The sequence below is a fragment of the Acanthaster planci genome, linkage group LG21 (assembly GCF_054643075.1).
Source record: "Acanthaster planci isolate LZ-2023a linkage group LG21, COTS_SCS, whole genome shotgun sequence".
NCBI lineage: Eukaryota > Metazoa > Echinodermata > Asteroidea > Valvatida > Acanthasteridae > Acanthaster > Acanthaster planci.
This window is the reverse complement of record NC_141797.1, coordinates 4,771,060-4,791,672: the sequence shown is the minus strand read 5'-3', so window position 1 is coordinate 4,791,672 and position 20,613 is coordinate 4,771,060. Positions and strand designations below refer to the sequence as shown.

The 20,613-nt window shown below is 41.2% G+C and overlaps 1 pseudogene; it reads left to right on the top strand.

The window, feature by feature from the left end:
* Positions 1 to 12,076: 12,076 nt before the first annotated feature.
* On the top strand, positions 12,077 to 18,440 carry LOC147795702 (uncharacterized; annotated as a pseudogene).
* The last annotated feature ends 2,173 nt before the right edge of the window (positions 18,441 to 20,613 follow it).

Sequence of the window (20,613 nt, the reverse complement as noted above, 5' to 3'; positions counted from 1 at the left end):
AGGTTGCCCAATAACTGGTGGCTCGCCAGCTGCAAAAGCCCTCGCTGAAATGGATAAGAAACAGAAGTATCATGCCAAACGTGCAAAAAGTCAGCAATACAGATCACGCAGGGCTCAATTGCGTTCACAAAGGTTCCATCTGTACTATACCACGCAGCCACTTTACAAACGTGGCCAACTAGATCCCAAGCCAAATGATGATTTGAAGTGTGACACAAACACTGACTGCCTCCTCATCCAAAGTGAACATAATTACTGCAAACGTTTTCCAAAAAAGTAAGGTATTGCAACAGTGACTAATTTTTGGCATGTCAACAGCAAAACTACCTTTCAGAGGCTTAAACTCAAATGATGCAGTCCCTGAGCTCACCGTGCCCTTGGCACCTATGCCGTCTTTTGCACACTTTTCGGGCATTATTTTGTGCTCTTGTTTCCAGGGAAAGATGGCCGAAGCAGACACACAATGAATTATGGCACAGGTGACTTACATCGCACTGCCGTGGCAGATTTAAATTTCCAGTGTGTACCATGTAAGCCACCCTGTGTACAGTCTTCAGAGTGCGTTTGTTCGAGCCGGGCATTTTTACAGAAATCATTCCATATGTCACCCTCTCCTGCTCTCCAATTCTTCTCACACACCCATGCCAAATAAGGCATCCTTTCCACGACTCCAGTCTGCTTTTTGTGGCAATTATCAGCTTGATTCGTTTGCACCATAAATCCAGTTCGGCCATTTTGCGCTGTGTTTTCAAACTTCTTACCTTGGACAAGCCACACATCGTCCATGCTGCCCAAACTAAGTCAAGTCCACACAGGATATTCGCCACCGATCCAAAAGTAGACTTGAGAGATTTTTAACTGACTGAATAAAAAAAAATGTCTCTTCTGTGTACAATTTGAATAATACTGTAAAGGAATAGCCCAAAGAAGACAAAAAAGAACAAGCAGTGACTGAGGTAAAAGACTCACCATATTTTGTTTTGTTATTTTGTTTCTCCTGATGACGAGCAGAGCATACTGCTCGAAACGTCGAGTACCACTGGTTCTTTTCAGAACCGCAAATACTCACAAAAGAGATACGTCCATGGTGCTACCGCAAACCTACTTTCTATTGTACCTATTCACCATGCAAACCTTCAAGACTTATCCATATTTTGTTTACAATTTTCTAGCAGTACAGCCATGTACATACATGCTTACTCCATTGTGGTGTTTTTGCAATAAAAACCTCAAAATCAGAGGTACAGAGTGTCAAAGAATTTGTTTTCCTGTCTATTTCATCTTAATTATGTCCATTCAGTTTAATTGAGAGAAACAGCTACAGAAGGCAAATGTTTAAATCCCAGTCAGAACAACATGGCCGCCACCATTTTCAAGATCTATAGGGTGCACCACTACAAATAAATTCCCATAGACTGCAATGATAAATCCCCACACTTTGCAATAATTTTAAAAATACTCACAACTCTCACAGGTGTCCAGGCTGCACAGAAATACGATGATCGACATGTCCCCTTTCATTTTCCTTTCAATTTTCGGGGGGTTGACCAATGAATTTTTGAGAAATTTTCACCAGAAGCACACCACCCCTAAAATGAAGAAAATGTCCCTGCCCAGAAAAGTTGCTATTTTGAAAAACCATCCCTCTGCAAAACGGCCAAATAGTGCCATTTTCGGACCCAACTGCACCTAAATTACTCAGAATTGATGCCCAGAGTCCGGGCCAGGGGTTCAGTGCCATATTTCTCCAATTCCTCAATTTCATGGCTCTCAGGACTCTCTAATATAGAATATTTTGAGTGTATAACTTTTATTAATGAGCTCGGCGGACATATTTAGGGCCTAATTACCAGGGTGCACCCTTTAATAGCAGGCAACTTTCATATTTTGGCATGAGAGTCCAATCAGTGGAAGCAGAATTATCTGGGAAGTAATTTTCTGCAAAAAAATTTGAAAAGTACTGTTCCTCTGAGAAACCACAGGGCTTAAGGTGTAGGGGTGTGGCTATGGTGTTTCCCGGTTTTTTTCAACGGGAAAGCACGACTGTTGTGCATGTCTTGGGCATCATGAGGGCACTCAATTCTGTCCTTTCCACATGTAATTGTGAGAAATTTTCCCTCATTTACACATGCATGTTATTTTTGGGTCCATCTGCGGTCATTTTGATGTGATTTTTTCCACTTTAGGGGCGGAGGGAGGTTAAAAAGGGGGGTGTCTAAGTAATATTCAGCACAGCTGAAACACACATTGTTGAATTGAACAAGGTTCTCTGTATTTTACAGGTGACTGTTGACATATTAAAGATTACAGGACATTTGTGTAAGTTTATTTCAGCAACTAAACATTCTTGGAAAATCCACAACTGTGCACAATGGGCCTTTGATGACATGTTTTAATTCCCACATGCGGCTGTCCATTTAATTGCCTGCAACTCCCAGCTGAAGATTTATTAAACGACCCCTATAATGGCTCCTTGGCCAAGCCCTTATCACTCTGCAGTCTCCATTGTCCTAGCTTGGTTAATTACTGTCCCCAAAGATTTCATGAGACCAATCTTTCCCTCTTTCCCCCCCACTCCCCCCCAACCTGCCATAAAATAACAAAAGAAATAAACTCCCGTGTGATTTGGTCATCATGCTGGGGTTCAACAGTGAGTATTAAATAGTACATGCACTGTGCCACATGGTCACACAGAGTAGAAAGTTGCTCAAACTTGCAGTGCAAGCTATTTCTGCAAAATGGGTCGCTTGGGACGTGCAGTTTACAAAAGGAAGAAAAGTTGGTTCCAGAAAGGCCATAACTTGTCACCTGCAAAATGCATGCCAGAAGACAGTCAACTGAAGCTGGACTCACCAACAGTCTACATAAGGCCAACACAAGAGCAGATGAAACTCGCTGTTGCCAGAGATGAACAGGGGTTCTTTTGTACCACGCCCAATACTGTGCCGACAAGGGATGTCATGCTGCTCCGTCCCAAAGCTGCCGAGACTTCTCCTCTTGACAACCTCCAACACAAGACGAATGCAGAAGTCAAGTGCCAGGGAGCAGTAGATCAGTCCGAAGGAGGGGTCCGAGCGACATACCGGTTTGTCGACATCCATTCTGCAGTCGACCTGGGTGCCCAGGCTATTCTAGATCACCAACGGGTGCATCCAGATTGCGATGGCCGCCCCACGCTGATGCCAGATGCTGAGGAGCGTCGAGGTTTTGGCGTGTCCGAGATGATGTCCTGCCAGAAGTGTGGGTTTTGCAGCGAGAAGAGAAAACTGTTTACGGAGATTCCACAGAGGGGGCGAGGACGACGGACCGCCGCTCCAAACATGGCGCTCTCGGTGGGCCTGTACAACACTGGAATTTCAACAGCTGGTGCAAGGAGGCTCTTGTCAGCAATGGACACGACTGTTCCTTCGGTGAGTGCCCTGCAAAACACATCAAACAAATGCGGTGAAATCATCACCGCAGAAAATGAAAGAGACATGTGCAACAAGAGAACAATCGTGAAAGACATTCATGAACTGCAGGGTTACGAGCGAGAAAGTCCAGTTGCAGTGGAGACCGACAGACAATATAACAATCCTCTTCGAAACTGTCGCAAGAAAACACCCTTCATCCCAGCAACGCAGACAAGAGATATTGTCTGTGAAAATGTCACAACCAGCAAATTTGTCATCATGTACCACCATGAGAACAAACTATGCAAAAAATGTGACAGTTCCAAAGCAGAGGATCACAAGCATGCCGGGAAATGCACAGCCACTCGCCCAGCGAACTACAACATGGGAGACGAACGTGAAGGCGGCATTCAGTGTGCACAAAAACTTTTAAACTGTACAGAACCTCTTTTTGTAGATAGAGTGACAACCGATGCCGATGGTTGTCTGGCAGAAGGTGTAAACTCCCATATGCAAAGTAAGACTGCAGGTATGGAAATCGAGCATTTATTAGACCCCCCTCATTTAAACCGATCCCTCTGTGCAGCCCTAAGTCGTGCAAAATTCAGTCCAGATATGTTTCCAGGCCAAACTAAAAAGGAAAAGACAAAGCTGCAGGATCGATTTGCCGATGATGTCAGCCACAGGGCACAGGCCGAGGCTGCTGCCATACTCAAAAACAGTGGTGGGGACTCTTCCAAAATGAAAACCATGTCAGCAAATGCAGCAAGTGCAATCGCTCAATGTTACATGGGAAATCACGACCTTTGCAAAAAGTGGTCACCAATTTGTAGGGGTGGTAAATATAAATTTCCATACCTGCCAGTAAATGCCCGTGGCAAACTGAAATTGTCAACTTGTGACGAACAGACTCTTCTCAGAGTACTAAGCAAGAGACTTTGCCAAGAAGCCATGGACAAAACTAAATATGGTACCAGTACTCAGAAAGCTGAATCTATGAATCACGCCTTTTCTGTAACCAACCCAAAAGGAACACAAACCTTCTCAAGAAATGGAGCTTGTAGGGATCACAGCGCAGTGCACTTGGTCAATAACGGACACGCAAATTCAATAGTCCGAAAGTGTAGAGCTGCAGGTTGCCCAATAACTGGTGGCTCGCCAGCTGCAAAAGCCCTCGCTGAAATGGATAAGAAACAGAAGTATCATGCCAAACGTGCAAAAAGTCAGCAATACAGATCACGCAGGGCTCAATTGCGTTCACAAAGGTTCCATCTGTACTATACCACGCAGCCACTTTACAAACGTGGCCAACTAGATCCCAAGCCAAATGATGATTTGAAGTGTGACACAAACACTGACTGCCTCCTCATCCAAAGTGAACATAATTACTGCAAACGTTTTCCAAAAAAGTAAGGTATTGCAACAGTGACTAATTTTTGGCATGTCAACAGCAAAACTACCTTTCAGAGGCTTAAACTCAAATGATGCAGTCCCTGAGCTCACCGTGCCCTTGGCACCTATGCCGTCTTTTGCACACTTTTCGGGCATTATTTTGTGCTCTTGTTTCCAGGGAAAGATGGCCGAAGCAGACACACAATGAATTATGGCACAGGTGACTTACATCGCACTGCCGTGGCAGATTTAAATTTCCAGTGTGTACCATGTAAGCCACCCTGTGTACAGTCTTCAGAGTGCGTTTGTTCGAGCCGGGCATTTTTACAGAAATCATTCCATATGTCACCCTCTCCTGCTCTCCAATTCTTCTCACACACCCATGCCAAATAAGGCATCCTTTCCACGACTCCAGTCTGCTTTTTGTGGCAATTATCAGCTTGACTCGTTTGCACCATAAATCCAGTTCGGCCATTTTGCGCTGTGTTTTCAAACTTCTGACCTTGGACAAGCCGCACATCGTCCATGCTGTCTAAACTAAGTCAAGTCCACACAGGATATTCGCCACCGATCCAAAAGTAGACTTGAGAGATTTTTAACTGACTGAATAAAACAAATATGTCTCTTCTGTGTACAATTTGAATAATACTGTAAAAGAATAGCCCAAAGAAGACAAAAAAGAACAAGCAGTGACTGAGGTAAAAGACTCACCATATTTTGTTTTGTTATTTTGTTTCTCCTGATGACGAGCAGAGCATACTGCTCGAAACGTCGAGTACCACTGGTTCTTTTCAGAACCGCAAATACTCACAAAAGAGATACGTCCATGGTGCTACCGCAAACCTACTTTCTATTGTACCTATTCACCATGCAAACCTTCAAGACTTATCCATATTTTGTTTACAATTTTCTAGCAGTACAGCCATGTACATACATCGTTACTCCATTGTGGTGTTTTTGCAATAAAAACCTCATAATCAGAGGTACAGAGTGTCAAAGAATTTGTTTTCCTGTCTATTTCATCTTAATTATGTCCATTCAGCTTAGTTGAGAGAAACAGCTACAGAAGGCAAATGTTTAAATCCCAGTCAGAACAACATGGCCGCCACCATTTTCAAGATCTATAGGGTGCACCACTACAAATAAATTCCCATAGACTGCAATGATAAATCCCCACACTTTGCAATAATTTTACAAATACTCACAACTCTCACAGGTGTCCAGGCTGCACAGAAATACGATGATCGACATGTCCCCTTTCATTTTCCTTTCAATTTTCGGGGGGTTGACCAATGAATTTTTGAGAAATTTTCACCAGAAGCACACCACCCCTAAAATGAAGAAAATGTCCCTGCCCAGAAAAGTTGCCATTTTGAAAAACCATCCCTCTGCAAAACGGCCAAATAGTGCCATTTTCGGACCCAACTGCACCCAAATTACTCAGAATTGATGCCCAGAGTCCGGGCCAGGGGTTCAGTGCCATATTTCTCCAATTCCTAAATTTCATGGCTCTCAGGACTCTCTAATATAGAATATTTTGAGTGTATAACTTTTATTAATGAGCTCGGCGGACATATTTAGGGCCTAATTACCAGGGTGCACCCTTTAATGACTTTCCTCCACTTTCTGAGGCTCTTCGGACAATTTTTCAGTAGCATTTTTGTCTGCTTTGCCCTCGGATGGGAGCCTCAATCTGAATCTAGGGAATTGATTCTGGGCCACACGCAATCCCACATGTTCTTGGACCGCGCAAACTCCTCTTCTCAAGAAACTGTAGGGGTACTTTTTAAGCACCTCGACCCGGCGCAAAATTTGCCTTGAAATGGAACAGTACACCCTAATAGATTGCTTATGCCCACTAAGTTACGTGACCGATAGTAGGTATCAAACATCAACAAACCACACAACAAAGTGTGTTTAAGTGTTGTTTACCAAATTGAAGCCGATTTTTTAAAAATGGTACTCAATACATCAGTAATGTACCGACTGTTGGTTTATGATAAATGTTACTTAGGACACACTTTGCTTTTATGGGAGGACGCCGTGTTCATTTCGTTGCTGTGTGGTGCCCACGGTAGGTCACGTGACTTGGCGGACGCAATCGATCTGTAGCCCCGTAAGTTATATTAAAAAAAATTTTTTTAAGTGGACTTGCAATGCCTTTGTGTGAAATAGAAGCCAAACAGTGTCCATTTTACCTAGCCGAATACAAAACATGTGCGGGTTGGCTCGCTTCTATTGAAGCCAAGGAGAACAAACGCTGGTATTGCCGGGCAAGCTTTGTATTTGGCTCGGTAAAATGGCACTATTGGATTCAGTGATCCATATAAACTGATTAAGCATTTGAAGCGAGATATGGGACGGATAGAACCCCCGCCTTTGTGTTGGTCATTGTTTGATCGGAATCTCAGGAATGCTTTACAGACTTCTGGGGGGTGTGTGTTAGGTAACAATAGTCTACAGTATGTATAGGGATTGAAAAGGTAAGGGGGGTACCCCTCCGTCCCATATCTTGCCTGGTATATGATTAAGGGCATTGCAGATTGCAGAATCCAGATTTTTTCAATATACGTCCGTGTCTATTGCTCCGTTGACAAGAGCGATAGGGATCACCTTTGTATACGGTATGGTAAGATAGCTGCCGGTGGCTCCTCTCAACAAAAGAGCAAGACCGAACCAGCCTGTTTTCAAAACCTGACATTGTACTTATCAAGCCCCCTTGAAAAAAGTGTAATATCAGCAAAGTTCGGGTTAAATATCATGCAAGCCGACATTACTGGAGTTTTTTCAAACAAAAACAACTTATTGTCTCGTCCTTCTCGATCTTTTGAATCTCTTTTAAAGTTTTGGTAAATTAACTAATTATTCACACAAATTAAACTCGCCTCCGAAAAGTAAATAGTTCCCACGCTTGCACAAAGCCATTTTTCATATGGCATCCCTCTACTTTCTCGGGCGCTTCGAACCATTTTTCGAACGCCTGCTAAGTCTCGTAGAACAAACATGGCGTCGTGCTTAAGCAAAGTGTGTTCTAAGTGTTGTTCAATAAAACAGGCCAGTTTTTGGTATACCACACAGCACATCAGTATAGTCTGAGTGCTTTACTGTAGCTTCATTTTCGGTAACACTTATGACACGCTTTGCTATGGGAGGACGCCATATTTATTGATGTTTGATACCTACTATAGGTCACGTGACGAAGTGGGCACAATTGGATTATTTCACCAACTTTGCCCTCGATAGAAGCTCCAAAAACCAAGGAATGTATCCTGGCCTATACTTACACAGTCGCACTATTTTGGCCAAACAATTTCCTTTTTCAAATGTGGGGGCATTTTTCACCATGCTAATGAGTTCGGCGGATGCAGTAATTACCACTTGAAGTGCACTACATCCATTTGAACGATAAATCAAGTACCACACAAACAATTGACAACCCAGTTTGCGCTGGTCAGTTGTTGGAAGCTCATTTTGCAACCCACACATTATTGGTTCGATTCTTGTCCAAGAACAAATGTAGATTAGAGTGAGAGGAGATTTTATAGTCTGAACTGAATTTTCTTCCCAAATATTTTATATGCAAAAATGTCACTTGTTTCTTATACGCTAAAACAGACAATAATGTGCACAGTATATTATCTCATGAGAATTTTATTTTCATTTTGACTCTGGAGCTGAACTGTTTCATTTATTTTTCATATTTGATGTGCAACTTCTTTCCTGTAGGCTAAAACAGAAAACAATGTGCAAAGAATGTCATATACTGCTACCTCATGAGAATTTCATTTAAAAACGGAAACTGGAGCTGAACATTTCACTTTTAACTTTTCCACTGTGGTTGTGCTACAGTATTTTAACAAGCTCGATTTTGTCAAGAATAGAAGCCTATTGTTTGAGTGAGATAACTAAAACCATTGCCTCTTGTCATATTTATTGTCTTTTTATGAATTCAAGTTGTTAGTATAATATGTGCATGTACATCACTTCTAAGGGAAAAAGGAGGGGAAACTCCATCACCGCACCACTTTTGGACCAAGCCCATGGCCAGAAACCGGAGTTGTTGTTGTTGTTGTTTTTGCCTTCATAACTGTTTTGGTTTAGGGCTATGTTTGGTAACACGATAGTGCATTACAGTAGGCTGGGAACTGCTTGGTGCTGAAGTGGTTGGATTTGTATATACATGTATATGTGAGTGTATGTCAGCTTCAGCCAGCGGCCGGGGTTGACTGAATAAGTACATAGGTGTGTGTGTGTTCTGCCCTTGATGTGCCATGTCGTCCCCGACCTTGTTTATTATGGACACGGAACAATTTATTAATGAATCACACGAAACTCGGTGTACTAAAGTGTTGGAGTCAATGCTTTTAATCCCTGCACACAATATTACAAGCTTTGTCTTGCTGGAATGTAACTTTAATTGTACACTGGATACTACTTTTCTTGAATGGAAAATTATGAGTGCCTGCACAACTTTTACAGGTGGGGGCGCTCTTCATGCAACTGTACGAATGACGCCTTTGCAGCATGCTGCCGGGGGAGACTTATTTTACCTGAAACTGGGGTCTTTCAACTATTCCCTTCCTTCATTTATCTTTTTGTATTATTTTTGTATTACCATAGCGTCTTGGTTCTAAACACCCAAGATCCCTTTCTCAGACACCTACAAAGTCAAGGGAACCTTCGTCCAAGAGTAAGAAGATGGCGTCTCAAGACGGGCGATCAAAAGGTCGAAGGTCACGTGTCCGATGGGGACCTGGCTGTCAGCATGGACGCCTCTCCGAATGATGAACAAGCTGGAGATCGTAACCCCCGTGATGGTTTCTTCTTTTCTTTGACAAATTCGAAAAGTATGGTGTTCCATATGTGCCATCCGGGATCGCATTTTTCAGCCGGCGTCGCATTTTTCAGCCGGGGTCGCATTTTTCTGCGGGCGTCGCATTTTCGTTCGGCGTCGCATTTTTCACCGGGCGTCGCATTTGTCGAAGAAAAATATTAACTGTGACCTCCAGACAGCCCATTTGAAGCCAGCTATTGGACGGAGAGAACCCCCGCCTTTGTGTTGGTCGTTGTTTAATCGGAATCTCAGAAATTCTTTACAGACTTCTAGGGGGGATGTGTTAGGTAACAATAGTCTGGAGTGTGTATACGGATTAGACAGGTAAGGGGGGGGGTACCCCTCCGTCCCATACCTAGGCTTGCCTGGTATAACACAGCCTGTAGCGTACATGCTGTAGCCTCCGACCTGAGCAGAAATGTATACATTGCTACAACCACAACATGCTTTCAACAATGACAGCAATGACACTATCCTACAACGAAACCGATTGGTCCGTCATTACTTTGAAGCAGGCTACAGCTACGATGAGATTCTTTCAATTATGGTCCTTCGACATCGAATAACCATCAGGTATTGGCCTACTTTATTTGTATATGCTGACATAGATGACTTGAGTGTTGGCCTATAGCTGTAGTATTTGTGTATATGTACATGTACTAGTTAGACTTTGAACGGTTAGTATCGCTATCCTCCGGCCCATGCGTGGAAATAACACTTGTGCATTGTTTTATAGAAATGGATATGTTTTTATTCCTTGTACTGTCAGCCTGAGAAAGCTACACCGAATTCTCCGCAAATTGAATCTTAGGAGGAGAAGTCCTGACGACTTTACACTGAACAGGTTCCTAATAAGTTAGCGGGTAAGGATAACAGAACGTCTTGAAATACGGTAGCAGTGAGAGAAGAGACACTTTAGGTTGAAATCTCGCTGAACATTTCTTTTGTATGCAAGTTTCATTCAAGCAGTGGTTGTGTCAAGTACATTCTCGATGCGCTGTTATTGTACCAAATTAATTAAATATAACAATTTTACTTACTGAATATTCCTTTGTTGGGTTTCATTGCTCGTATGCCCTCAATCTTAAAATCTGGTGCATGTCCTCTGCCACTTTTTGCACGGAAGTGGGTTGTAAGCAGGTTTTATGTAAAGTAATTTCTGTGTTCAAAAGTAGAGTTACATGATTTTATTTTACAGTACTGTATTTCATATGCTAGAAGATGTTACGCATACAGTTGTGGTGGTTATCAACTGTAAATTATTTTAATCCTACGAACGTTTCAGTTCCCGTTGCTTTTGGAAATACAAATAGGGCAACCAGATAATTGCTTTCTTATTTATTTAACGACTTATTCTTCGTAGGCTGAATTACAAGACAATGGCCACAATCTGGGATGCCGGGCCATGGCAAGAAGAATGTTGTCACGCTATTCATTGGTCCAAGGTAGACCAACAAGAATAAAACATTGTCAATTACTGACTCAATACATTTCTTATCTAGTTTTCATCTGAATATTTGTTACTCTTCTTGTTTTTAGACATCGTACATTGTGTGATTTTTTTGGTAGGAGCGTCGTCCTTGAAGGGCAACGCATGCTAGACCCTGAAGGGGTAGAACCACGTGGAAGACCTCGACTGAGGAGACGATCCTATGTCAATGAAGACCCGAATTTTGCAATCCACGTCAATCAGCATGACAAGCTAAAGGTTTATGGATTTGCTTTGCATGGAGCCATAGATGGGTAAGAACATTGCCAGTAGTCATTAGGGCTATTAAATTCAATGTTCATTTTTCCCCAGGAGATGAGACTTAATGCTCACTAGAAAAGTGGCAACCAATTATCTGTGTTTCGTTTTGAAATAGAAAAAATACAAATTCAGCCCATCTTAGCAAAATTGTTTACATTCAACATCCTTTATGTTAAAATACATGAGCATATCAAGTGTTATTTCATATATTGTATAAATTGTTATTTATTGTTACACTGCGTCAACGATTTCATTTAATGTAATGCAGTAAGAGTAGATCATTGATTTGAGGCGTATTGTCAATGCAATGTACGTTCCAAAGAATAAGGACTTTTTTCCAAAATCCCACCTGATTTTTACATGTTAAACCACTCTGACCATAATTCCAATTTGTGTTCCGGCAGTTTTTCAAGGAGAATATTATGGCTCAGGGTAGCACACACAAACAATGACCCGCAAGTCGTGGCTTCATACTTCCTTGACTTTCTGCAAGAAATAGAAGGTGAGTATTTCATCGTTGATGTAATGGAACCACCTCCAAACATAATTTAATTAACATTTTATGCAATGTTTTAGTTTGACACTATACACTGTAGTCAAACCCTCTATTGCATGTCCTTTGCCTCCTCTAAAATTATCAATTACAAAGAACAGTTTTTAAAAGAACAATGTACGTACTTGTTGGAGGGTGTTCCACGGTGTGTTCAGATGGACAGGGGTACGGAGAATGTCTTGATTGAGGACATCCAAGAAGCATTCCATTCAGAGTACAATGGGAACGACCACTGCGTTATCAAGAGTACGTCCCCACATAACCAGGTAGGCCAGTTATTTGACATTTCCTGTATAGTTTATGATGTTAAAATCTCATTGACACATTTGATATTGTATGAAACGCAAAGTGAAGAATTATTACGTACTGCGTAAAGGTAAACTCAGGGCAGGTATTAAGAGAATCATAATCATGATTACATGATTACATGCATTAGCATATTGTTTTTGTTGACAGCGTATCGAACGCTTTTAGAGGACATTGATGGCCATGATGGAAAACGTTTGGGTTTACATCTTCCATACGTTGGCTTCTGATGGCATCTTAGATTGCACCTCACACCTGCAAGTGTAAGATTTTCATCTAAATTTTCCTATCCCTAAAACTTAATTAATGCAATTGAGAAAATGAACGTCAAAGTTGTTTTTTGGGGGGAGGCAGTTGCTATTGATTCCCAATTGTCTGACAAATATAGGTCATGTGTAATGAATGAAAGAAAATCTAGTGGTTAATTATTTCGCTTGTGGTTTTTGGTGATGCGTACTTTCCGATATTCAACACCAAACTTGCTCACCACTGTTACAGTGCTTTCCATAAATCGAATTGCCTACGTCGTCATAACAAACTAACAGTTGCTTTTTCGCCACTGATTTTTTTATACTGCAGTGAATGTTTCAGGTTTGCTTCAACCAAATGATTCAGAATGAGCTGGATAATGTAAGAATAGAATGGAACCAGCACCAGACAAGGGCATCCCCGAATGTTGTCGCTTTACCCGGAAACCTGACCTAATGTATTTCTTACCGACACTGTACGGTATGACCTTGTCCAATTTTTTTGCAGAATGCAGCACATTTCCATTAATTTAGTGCATTGAGCACCTCGACATCCTTTCAAAGTAATGCTTCTACTGTAAAGTGCATCAATGCACTACTGCATAAATGCATAGTGGTTCTACTGACTGAAAACAGAAGACGGTCCAACATTTCAATTTTTTTTACACGTGATTATCGCATTCCAAAGCCACTTGTAGATATTCTTGCGGTGAAGGATGAGTTCACCACACCACCTACAGCTAGGGGTTGTTCTTCAACCGATATGGAAGATGTCCTGCAAGGTCTTATGACGGCTCACGACAAAGCCATGCCTTCCACAATAACAGAGGGCATTCAGTTATTTCAGTGGATATGTGACAAACTAGAAAATGAATGAAACTGTGTACAAATAAAGTTTGTCGCCGTCATCCCATGACGAATGAAAGGGAAAGTCCCAAAATTGGAAGCTTTACGTAGAAACCCGAGCATGTGTGTAAACCGTTTTATTATGATTATAAGACCTTTACTAAATTATAATACTCCCATCATAACAGGACAACCCAACACAAAATAATTTTTTCAATTACATGATTGTACATATGCTTGAAGAGGTGTTTTATTCTTTGTCGCCCAAACTGTAATACAATAAATGTTGGTACTATTAGAAGATATTCCCACAAAACAGTAGTGATACATGAGAAAAACACGAATATAATCAAAACGTTCACAATGATGTTACACTTAGGCAATGATTTGGAAGACTAGACATGCAAACAACTCCGCAAGGAATGTTCAATTTTTATTGATGTCCACAAACCATACCAGAAAGATGCGATTGGCACATATGGAAGACCATAGAAAAGCGACTGAGCTTGAAGATTTCTTGTAAGTTGGAGCCGATCCTGTCCGACTTGAAAGCTTGCAACTTTGAACTCGAGCAAATGAAGGTGAAGATACAAGTTCTTGAGCAGAATAATAACGACCTTGCAGCCAAGATGGATAACCTCGAGATCAGAGGTAGACGAAACAACTTTGTTTTCTACAGGATCCCTGAAGCTATAAAGGAAGGCAGTAAGGAGGACTGTAATCAGCTGATTAAAGAGTTTCTCGTCGATTTTGTCGGTCTGACACCAGCTCCAGAAATACAACGATGCCATCGCACACCAACAGCCAGACCACCAGGGGATAGCAACCAGAATCCAGGGCCTCGAATGATCCTCGTCGCCTTTCCAGACTTTGTTACAAGGGAAAGAGTGCGGAAAGCCTGCATCATGAAATTTAAAGGAGATTCATTCAAAGGCGTCAGGATCTTTGTGGCTGAGGACTTGTCGAAACGGGTGTTAACTGCTCGGAAAGCCCAACTGGAGACATTTCCTTGAAGCTTCCTTGAAGTTGACGGTTCAGGTCAGGTTATCACGGTTAAGTGAATTGCTGCAAATGAAATTTAATTTCGTTTGGCCTCCCGTTTTTCAGGCCTTACAGGTTTTGAATTGTTGCTTCCTATTAAACATGCTTAATAAGTCTCTTTTCGGCAGCTTGCTTTCCTGAATGATCAGAATCGGAAGTGATTTGAGATCCTGGTCTCCACCTTAGGAAAACTGCCGCTCTTTTTGTATCCTCTGCACTAATTACATTTATTTTCATAGCTTTGAATTTTTTAATTTTCAATTTAATGATTTCTCTTTTTCTTCTTTTTGTTGTTTGCCATAAAGATTTCCTTTTTGCCTGCTTTTGAATATGCTTATAATCTGGTCACCGAGTACATGCTCACCTTAAGATTGCTTTTACTTGATATACATTGACTAGGAGTCCTTTTTTATTCTGTTACTTGTTCAAACTTTTAATAATAAAATCTTTGTTTAATTTCTTTGTACTCAAAGTCTCGGAACAATTCTGAACGACAAATCTATTTCTACTTTTACATATTACATAATGTATTAATTGTTCACGAAGATTATTAGGTAAACTGGCTAGACAATGATAACATTAACTGATTAATCTCTTGTTCGTCAAGAACGTTTTGGAGCGCTGCCTGTTTGTTAATTTATCTCAAACTTCCATTAATAACGAAACATAAGATCAGCAACAACCATGTAGCACGACAGCTTAAATGTTTACCCCAAAATGACATATGTATACATATGCAGCAAGGTATCAGACGGAGAGAACCCCCCCTGCTTTGTGTTGGTCATTGTCTCGCAGGAATCTGGGGAAATCCTTTCAGACATCTTGGGGGGATGTGTTAAGTAAAAATAGCCTGGAATGTGTATAGGGATTGGACATGTTGGGGGGGTACCCCTCGGTCTCATTTCTTGCTGGGTATAAGAGTATAAATGCAACGCTTTGTGAGACAGCCATTGTTCGGAGAGAAAGAACGCTTTCCCATTAAAATGACGTGAAAGATGAACCATGCTTGCAAATCCGCCTTCGCTTCCAAATTCAGGCGGATTCGGTGACGGGGGCTTTCTCATCCCAATAGTTAGATTGATCAGCCGTCTTAAGAAGGCTCGACCGGGTTTTACCACCTTACATGCGAAATTCAGCAACTCTATTAGAGATTGGAGCTCTTTAAGGGTGGTTTTGTTTTTCAGGAGTGTGGCTTCAATGACGTTAATGGCTTTGAATATTTTGTCCTCAGGCAACCGAGCTTCCATGGCCGCTGCTTCCAGCTCGATTCCCGCGAATGTAAGAAAAGGGGATGGTCCCTCAGTTTTGTCAGGCGCAAGAAAAATCCCGACGCTTGCGCACATGCTCTGGAAATTTGCCAGGTCCTTTTTCCCGCTGTCAAACGAATGGGAAATGATAAGGAAGTCATCCAGAATATGCACGAAAGCAGGAATTTCAAGTTTATGAAGCGCCATCCACTCGACCGCGGAGCTAAACTTTTCGAAGATAGAGCAGCTCGACCGGCAACCCATTGGTACCATTGGTAGTGTTTTGTCATAATAAAATAGCCCGTCCCACTTGAGGCACGATTGAACTGGCACGATTTTGAACGCAGATTTGATGTCTACCTTCGAAAGAAAACTGCTAGGCGCCATGCGGCATAATAATGCGATCGCATCTTGTGACCTTTCCCGAATCATTTTTGCGGTGCATCCGCCACCGTTAGAGGATCATCCGAGACGCTGCGATCGTTACTGCCACACTGCAAAATGACTATATCTGGAGACTGTGCTGTAATCTGAGCGATGTTGCTTTGCACATGGTGGACCTTCCAACCCCCTTTACACACGTATGAAACTTGTACGTCCATTCGGCCAAAATTACTCGAAAAAGCAGGATCAGTTTGTCGTTGTATAGCTTGCTCAAGCCTTCTGACAGATGATTGGCCAACGATGGATACCTGCCATTGTTTGGCTTCTTGGTGAGTAACGTGTTCTGAACCAGAGCCCATTTCCATCCCACCCGACAGTAATTTAGGCTCCGCGTTCATTCGCACAACATGTAACGTTACGTGTATGGTATATGCTTATGCCCCTCGGCAGACAGAGGGAAAACGTGGTTTGATCCTGTTTCTAAAACAACAGGAGACAGTGGATCTCGTGGAAAACGTGGTTTGATCCTGTTTCTAAAACAACAGGAGACAGTGGATCTCGTGGAAAACGTGGTTTGATCCTGTTTCTAAAACAACAGGAGACAGTGGATCTCGTGGAAAACGTGGTTTGATCCTGTTTCTAAAACAACAGGAGACAGTGGATCTCATGACCCAAATTTACCTGCTGGTCTGTGACAAACTATAGCATCAAGGATGACACCTCCAGTCTCCAGATCCAAAATAGATGAGCACCAAAAACAGCAGAAAAAATTCGGATAATGAAAGGTTTTTCTTCGACACACTGCAGGCAAAATGTTGTTACGGTTAAAACTTTGGGCCAATCGTGTGCCTTTCGCGATTCGACGCGTGACAGAATTGTTTTAGCCAGTGAAAGCTTTCCGCCTTCAGGTGTCTCACACATTTTAAGGGACCGTTTTGTGTGGTGTTTACTTTTACAATTTGACCACAGTGAAGGCACGGCCCGGAAAAACCTCGGCGATTGCGCGCCATAAACTAGATTAAACGTGCGTATCGTTTAATCTTCATTTACCAGACTCTTAACAGTTGGGGATCTAGACATCTGTCCTTAATTGGGAAAATTCGTGTCATAAAATCTCTCCTTTTGCCACAATTTGCTTTATTTCTTCTCTGTTCTTTGTATCAAAATACCTACCTCAATTCTTTAAAGAATTGGAAAAAATATTTTTAAAAATTCATCTGGAATAATGGAAATGATAGAGTGAAATGGAAAATTATGTACACAGATTATTCTTTGGGAGTCTTCGTATGATAGATCCTTTAATTTTCTGTCAAGCTCAAAAAATGGCTTCGGTTAAGAAACTGCTAGATGATTCCTATGACAGTTTATGGAAAACTACAGAAATTGATTCTTTTTTTAACTTTCACCCTAATTTTGACATTTTGGGAAAATCTAATCCTTCTGAGAATATTTTGGGTGAAATAAAAAACACTCATGTTGCGTACTTTATTAGGACATGGACCTTCTTCAGGGAAAAGGCTATTATTGATATGGGCTTCGAATTAACTGATTTCTCCTTTTCGGAAATTCCGTGGTTTAAGAGGCATATTCGTTCTAAATCAAAGCCATATAATATTTCCTTTAAAGACAGAAGGAAGTATAACACTTTGCTCAATTGTATTCCTCATGATTTTTTTTTAGATAAGCAACTGAAGGGCGATGATTTAGTGACGGTGTTAAAAAATAACCTTCTCATGTCGAAGAAAGTGTCTGAGTATACTTACAATATAATGACTGATAAACCCACCCCAGAAAAATAAAAGATTTTTTTGGAATAGTTCTTTAAATACAAACTTGGAAAATGAGCATTTTAAGGTGATTCATACACATAACTTTAAATGTACAATTGAAACCAAATTAAGAGCTTTTTATTTTAAGATGTTTCATGGGGCTATCACCTTCAGTAACTTTCTTTTTTAAATTGGAAGAAAGGTTTCTCCTGACTGTACTTTTTGTGATTGATGTCCTGAAACATTGATTCATATTTTTTATGAGTGTGATCATGTTTCACCCATCTTGTCAGACCTTGTCTTTTATCAACCAAAATCTCAAAAACCCAATTCAGTTTGGAAAATTTGAATTCTTTTTTGGAGTTCCCCATAACAAATTTTTGACTTGTCTTTTTCTTTGTACTAAGTTTTCTTTATGTAGGTGTAAATGCTTTCCTTTTTGGGGTTAAAACAATTTTTGCAAAATCAATATCATATTGAATATAAGATTGCTGTCAACATTCAAACCCTTAGTCTTCATCATAAAAAAAATTGAAATTTTAATTTTAATTCTGTAAACCCCATGCAATTATTTCAAACGTATGAACGCATTCCCTTCTAGAAGCGAGCGAGGACAATTTAAGAATGCGCAATGTATCAGGGTACTCCATCCCCATTCTCTTCTGCTTAGCATTCTAGTTGCTCTACGTTGAATTGTCTCTACTTTGTCAATAAGATTCTTAAAATACAGGTACCAAATAGGCTGGCCATATTCAAGAACAGGAAGAACCAGAGCCTTGTAGAAAGCAAGAAGGGCATGTTGAGAGAGATCTTGAGTAATACTAAAAGTGAAACCCAGCAGTTTGTTAGCTTTAGTTGTAATAAACTTAAAATGGTCCTCCAAGGAGATTTTATCATTAACAACACCGAGGTATTTGTAGTAATAAACCACTTCAAGAGGAATTGTACCTTATGTATAATCAGGTTTTTGGAGTTTTTACACCATGTGATTCGCATAACCTTGGTTATCTTGACATTCAGATCCATTCTGTTTTGCTCACACCATGTATTTGTTCTATTAAGATCATTCTGAACTGTGACATCATCTCGGTGGGAATGGATTGGTTTAGAGTATCATCAACAAATAATAAGATGGCAGAAACCATGTAACTTGGGTGATCATTAATGAACAAGTCGAGTAAAAATGATCCAAGAGAACGCTGCCCTGGGAGACACCAGACTAAACGGGAAACCAGGAGGAGTAAGAACCTTGAAACCGAACCTTTTGTTGTCTACCAGTGATATATTTCTGAGCCACTGCCAGATATTACCAGATATGTTATATTGATGGGCTAATTGATGGGCTAGTTTATGAAATGGAATGTCATGAGGCAGAACATCAACTGCATTAGCAAAGTCTAAAAAACTGCATCAATTCTAGGAGGGTGTGTTTGTCAAGAATATTCAGCCAAGTATTTTTGACGCTTAAAGTTGACTTACACAAGAGCGACCCTTCACAAAACCATGCTTATCTCGAGAAATCAACATATTGTCCTTTAAGTGGTTTCTAATTTTCTCAGCAATGAGTGACTCGATGATCTCACAAAAAAATTGAAGTCAAAGCAATGGGTCTGTAATTAGAGATGCAACTTGGATCGGCAGATTTAAGAACAGGGGTAATATTGGCACACTTCCACATACTAGGCAATGAACCGGATCTTAGAGACATATTCCAGAAATTGCTGAGAACTGGGGAAATTGTGCTAAAACAAGATTTAAGTAGTTTAGGAGCGATTCCATTCGGACCGGGAGATTTGTTATTGGATACATTAGAAATGACTCTTTCGATGTCACAGCCTCTATAAACGTGATGGTATCCACAGTTTGGATAGGAAAAAAGAATCACATTTGGGGGCACTGTCGGCAAATCCATGTGCGAGGGAACAATGACTGACTGAAAATACTCCCCAAAGAGCTGAGAAATAAATTCATGTTTGTGTATCGTGTTGCCATTGTGGGAGATAACAGAAGCGGAAAGGTTTCTTTAGCTGCGCAAAAAGGAGAAAAATCGTTTCTTGTTACCCGATGATTTTGTAAATAAGTCATCCACATACTTTGAATAAGAAATATTCACAGCCTTTTGACTTTATTGCGAGCTTTTTGTACAATTCCCACTTGTCACTTCTACCAACGTTTTTTGCTGACCGAAAGGCAGAATGTTTCTGAGAGATAAGTTGTCGGATTGTATTATCAATTCAAGGGCAAGTTCTTTTGGAAAGCCGTTTTTTTATGGGGTATTGCATCACGAGCTGCTGCACCAAAAAGATCTAGAAAACCATTCCACGCATCATCAAACTCAGTGACATCTAAAAACAAGTCCCAGGGCTCATTCGAAATCTTGAGGCTTTCCACATCTATTGCCGAAAGCAGATCCTTGGGCTTACATGGGCAGGTCAGGTCAGGTCTTGCACGTTGCCATTCTCCAAACAGCGGGATGTGTCAGTATCGAGGCCCTAATCGTTCAATGATCGCTCCGCTAGATCGGACACATCAGCCCCATGTCTAAGGACCGACTTCCCCGTATGCTGCTCTATAGTGAGCTTTCAACCGGACACAGTACCGTTGGTGGGCAGAAGGACCATTCGAAAGTGCGCAGTCCAATCCTCTCACCTAGAGCAGCTCGTTAAAGACCAGGTTGCGTGGTGGTTTGCATGTCACGATACTGTTAATCACTTTGGCTAAGTACGGGCGGTTTGTCCTCGAAGGTTCAGCTCGATTTACTGTTCGTGGGTCGGTCGCTCGGAACACATCGTTCGTAGTAAGTGGCAAGTAACATGGAGTCGTCCATGCACTTTCTTCAAGGGTTAATTTT